The sequence below is a fragment of the Austrofundulus limnaeus genome, unplaced genomic scaffold, assembly GCF_001266775.1.
Source record: "Austrofundulus limnaeus strain Quisiro unplaced genomic scaffold, Austrofundulus_limnaeus-1.0 Scaffold210, whole genome shotgun sequence".
Taxonomy (NCBI): Eukaryota; Metazoa; Chordata; class Actinopteri; order Cyprinodontiformes; family Rivulidae; genus Austrofundulus; species Austrofundulus limnaeus.
The window spans coordinates 436,061-441,583 of NW_013952612.1; the positions used below are offsets into that span (position 1 = coordinate 436,061).

At 37.0% G+C, this 5,523-nt stretch overlaps 1 protein-coding gene across 2 annotated transcripts in view; it reads right to left on the reverse strand.

The window, feature by feature from the left end:
- angpt4 (angiopoietin 4) overlaps positions 1 to 5,523 on the reverse strand; it is a 90,893-nt gene that overhangs the window by 48,236 nt on the left and 37,134 nt on the right. The gene's annotated exons all lie outside the window — the stretch shown is intronic.

The following is a 5,523-nucleotide window of genomic DNA, read 5'->3' on the forward strand; positions in this document are numbered from 1 at the left end:
ACTAAACTAAACAGCATTTTTACAGTCTTTATGTTAGTTAAAATAAATGTTTATCAAATAAAGTATAATGTTACAACTAATCGGGTATCCCTTTAAGTGAAAAATGGGGATTTTGCAAGGTATGTCCCCTTATGTCCCCACAAAATTTGAACGCCATACAAGTGGGGGGATGTGTTCAGCTCAGTAAAATCATCCTGAAGATTTATTCCCTGCAGAAGTCAGTTTGTTCACAGGACCTTCAAAAAGGCTTTTTCTTGTTTAATAAATTACAAAAGAACTGAGCAGTCTAAACACATCAGAGCTAATGAAACACATCAGACACCTGGTGCATCACACTCACTCTCTGTAGAAATAATCAAAGATCTTCACGTTAAACTTTAATTTTGACTTTTTCATATTCATATTTTTAGAGAATAAAAATTAATCTATTTTTTGTTCTGTCTTTGGAAAAAAAACTGTGAAAAAAAAAACATTTTTATGACTGTTTCTGTCTTGTATTTCCTCCCAGCATCCATCAGTCTGAGTTAACTCCTCTCTCTCACACACTTTTCTTCTTCTTGGCTMTTCTGGCTTCGCTTCAGAGTTTTGATTTATAACAAAACGACCACTTGTCTCCGTGTGTTGAACTATGTCTTCCTCTTTCTTTCATCCTCCTGTGTTTTCTTCATTTTGCTCTGATCTCTTACTTTCTTATCTCTTTTGTCTTTTTTTTTAACCATGACAAGGAGCTAAATTAAAATGTTTACAGTCAAGCTTCTTGAATTTCCTGTAAGTTAAAGCAGACGCRCCGGTTAATGGGTGAAGGTGTTTTTATCATCAGAAACAAATCAATAGCTGCTGAAACCAACATCAAAAATTTAGATGTCCTGCTTTTGGTTCCTGCTGAAAGTTTAAGAGCATTTCTTACAGAACCTAATTGCTAATGAATAATGAATATCACTTCATATTTCCTCTTCGTGCAAAGTAATTGTAAACGTAAAACGACTACCTCCTTTCCTTTAACTCTCTTCCTTTCTTTCCGTGTGCACCTCTGCCAGCCTGTTTGAAGTGTTCCTCTGGCAGGCGGGCAGATTAACCGTTTTGATAGCCGTCCAGTAATCAGCTGCACTGATTCGAAGCTCTGACCTGGCTCCAAATAAAAAGAAACCTTCAGATAGAATGAAGGAGAAACGAGCGTTTCCCTTTCATTCGCCTCCCCTCGCAGGGCAGAGAAAATACTTTGGTAATCAGAGCTGAAAACAGCCCACATGTGGTCAGAGTGAGCACGGAGGTTTTTGCCCGGCTGTCAAAAGATGCACAAAAACACTGCGGCTGCAGGTAAACAGCACGTTTTAAAACCTGCTTTTATATCAGTTGTTTACTCTTTCAGCCTCGTGTGGATTTCCTAAGCTGGTCTTTGTGTGGCAAATTTAGTTTAATTACTGTCAAACAGCATCCAGACTGCCCGCTGCGCCGGCTGAAAGCAAAGCAGCATGTAATTCAGACAAATTTCATGTCATTAAAAGCATTTCTCTCATTTGTTCTCTGCTGCTTCGCATTAGAGGGAATCATCACGCCAAGCTTTTAAAACGCTGCTGCAGGAGGAACGAGTCCAGTCCTTTATGGAGACTAAAATCCTAAAATATAGTCTTATTTTGGGGGGTTCCAGCATTTAGGAAGTTCACTTCCTTGAAACTCTTGTTCCTAATTCTGTAACGTGCAGCATGAAATCAGATTAAATTTGCAAAAATAAAAGGTTGAGTTCTTTATTGGAACCATGTGAGTTACTGCAGGTTGTACTGTAAACAGATGCTAGTCAAACACTTTAATTATAGGCATTTAACTCATTTGTTGTCAAAGATTTAAAAGCACAGTTTTAGTGTTTTTATTTAATTTCAGAGAACATCACACCTTTTAATCTACTTTTTCTATAGAGTTAAAAACATCTCCCCTGGTTGGTCACATCCCTTTTCACTAAAAGTCAAAACAGTTTGACTGACATTAAGTTAAACACTCAAACTCAGCAGATGTCTTTTCATTTTAAAAATGTAGACGGAACTAGAGAAATTTCATTTCCTGCGAAAATGCTGGTGTGTATGCATATTGCTAAAAACTTCAGCTGAAAGCTGCTGAAATGGAGCTGAAAGTTCAATTTGAAAGCTGAAAGAAGCAAAAAGATTACTGAAAACAGCTAAAGGTAGCAGACACACGTAGACAAAAGATGCTGAAAGGAGTACAAGAAAGTCTAATTAGCAGGAAAAAAGACAGAAAGGTGCAAAAAATTGACAATTTGGTGTAAAATATTTAAAACAGCAAAATAGAAATACTTTAATTAGCAGAAGAAAGCATAAGGAGCACAAGTTTGCTGAACTTAGCAGAAATATGTTGTAATTGCTACAAAAATATGTATTTAGCTTAAAAAATGCTAACTTTAGCTAATAACAGCTAAAAATCAGCAAATAGCTGAATATAGCAGAAAACAWCTGTAAGAAGCAGAAAGAGCTTGAATTAGCAGAAAGAAACACAAAAAGTAGAAAATAGCAGAAGAATAGCAGAAAGAAGCTGAATTTTGGCAGAAAAATTAAAATAATCAAAAATAAGCTAAAAATATCACAAGGTAGTTAGAAAGAGCAGAATAATTTCAAGGATGTTGAAAAGCTCCATTAATTTTCAATGGGAAAAATGTGGCTGAAAAAGTGAAATAGCTAAAAAGATATAAAGTATAAGCTGAAATACCAAAAGTCATAGCCAAAATGTCCTAAAGGAGCTGAAAGTTTTGAAATATGAATTAAAATAGCACAAAAATTTGTATTGTATTTCACCAGATGTTGGTAACAACCCAAGTGATCCATACATACAAAGAAATCAAACCATAAATGTCCAGAAATGAAGTTATTTGTAATAATGTGGAATGGCACAGGGAAAAAGTATTGAACACGTTTACTGAAATTTATCTAATATTTTGTACAAAAGCCTTTGTTGTCAATGACAGCTTCAAGACGCCTCCTGTATGGAGAAACTAGTGGCATGCATTGCTCAGGTGTGATTTTGGCCCATTCTTCCACAAACAGTCTTCAAATCTTGAAGGTTTCGTGGACCTCTTCTATGAACTCTGATCTTTAGTTCTTTCCATAGATTTTCTGTTGGATTCAGGTCAGGTGATTGGCTGGGCCATTCCAGCAGCTTTAGTTTCTTTCTCTGAAACCAACTGAGAGTTTCCTTGGCTTTGTGTTTGGGCTCATTGTCTTGCTGAAATGTCCAGCCACATTTCATCTTCATCATCCTGGTAGATGGAAGCAGATTTTTATCAAGAATGTCTCTGTACATTTTCCCATTCATTCTTCCTTCAATTATTTGAAGTTTGCCAGTACCATATGCTGAAAAACAGCCCCACACCATGATGTTCCCACCTCCAAACTTCACTGTTGGTATGGTGTTTTTGGGCTGATGTGCAGTGCCATTTGACCTCCAAACATGATGTGTATTCTGGCATCCAAACAGTTCAATGTTGGTCTCATCTGACCAGACTATATTCTCCCAGTATTACACAGGCTTGTTTAAATGTTGTGCAGCAAACTTTAAAGGAGCTTCAACATGCTGTTTCTTCAGCAGTGGAGTCTTGCGTGGTGAGCGTGCATACAGGCCATGGTGGTTCAGTGCATTACTTATTGTTTTCTTTGAAACAAATGTTCCTGCTAATTCCAGGTCTTTCTGAAGCTCTCCACAAGTGGTCCTTGGCTCTTGGACAACTCTTCTGATAATTCTTTTCACTCCTCTGTCAGTAATCTTGTGAGGAGCACCTGGTCGTGGTCGGTTTATGGTGAAATAATGTTCTTTCCACTTCTGAATTATGGCCCCAACAGTGCTCACTGGAACCTTCAGAAGTTTAGACATTCTTCTGTAACCGATGCCATCATTATGCTTTGCAACAATAAGGTTGTGAAGGTCTTGAGAGAGCTCTTTACTTTTACCCATCATCAGATGGTTCTTGTGTGATACCTGGCCATCATTTGGGACTGAACCAGCTGATATTAACTTGCACTGACAAGGGGCAGGCTTGCTTTCTAATTACTGAAAGAGTTCAGCTGGTGTCTTGGCTTTCCATGCCTTTTTACACCTCCCTTTCTTCATGTGTTCAATACTTTTTCCCTGTGCCATTCCACATTATTACAAATAACTTCATTTCTGGACATTTATGGTTTGATTTCTTTGTATGTATGGATCACTTGGGTTGTTACCGACATCTGGTGAAAATTTCATGTCATTAGCACCTCTAGTAATATATTTACTGAGAAAAATGTTGACATGTTCAATACTTATTTTACCCGCTGTATATATATATATATACAGTATATACTGTATATATACAGTACACATACTATAAAGCATTCACACTATTATTCATGTGAAAATCCAGTCAAATTGTTACATCTAAACAAATTTTAAGAATATCTGAAGATCTGATTTTACCAGAAAGTAAAAATGAGTTTTGTGTCGATTATGTTTTTGGTTTTTAAAAAAATTCCTACTATTTTTTTTGTTTTTTTGCTGGATTCCAAAGCATCAGCGGCTGCAGAAATTAAGCAACAAAAAATTAAAAAAAACTAGTAAACATGCAACTTTTCTCCTCARAATTACAGTTCATGCGGGTTTGCAAGTTTCACCAGAGCATTTCTAAGCGTGTGGCTGAAAGGCCGTTGTGGCTGAATAGGAGCTGAATTGTCAGCAGTTGTGTCAGCAGACTTCAGGAGGCTGAGTGGCAGATAATAGCTGTCATTAGGCTGTTATTAGCGCTGTCAGAGCTGTTTGATGCATGGCTGTGAAGGAAGACGGAGCACGAAGCAGCAGCTCTCAGACCAGGTGTTTCTGTTCTGTTGACTCTGGATCCTCGATCGTATTCTTGTCCTGAAGCGCTCACCGCAGAAACTCCTAACCTCACAAACCTGTCATAAAATGCTCCCTTTCTAACGAAGACCACCTGCTCCCCCCGAACATTTTATTATTAACATAATAAACTCCTCGGCTGTTGTCATTCAGGGCTTTTTGCTCCAAGTTTAATTTGTAACAAAGAGCAAATAACACAAGTTAACAACACATTTAGCTTCTTATGATGTTAGAATGATCCCTAAATAAAACACATTCAACATTTGTCAGTTCAAATTCCACCTGCTTTACATCATCATTTAACTGAAACTATATTTGGAGGCAGCATTATCTGATTTAGAGAATGAATTAGACTGATGATAAAAAAACATGTGGCTTTCTGTAAAAAGCTGAGTCACAACCACTTACTGGGAGAAAAAAAAGTTTTAGAAAGAAGACACAAGCGTTATTGATAAGAGAAGACGGCTGAGAGCTGTTTGGAAATTTGTTTCAGCTGCGTTTGTAAAGTTTAGCCAGATTTTTTCATCTTTCTTCCATAAAACATTTGCAATGTGACAAAGTCATTTGAGCCACATGTTAAGTTTAGAGCAGATGTTAAAGAGGCAATGTCATGTAAAATCAACCTTTTTGAGTTTTATATCATGTTATAATGTTATACTC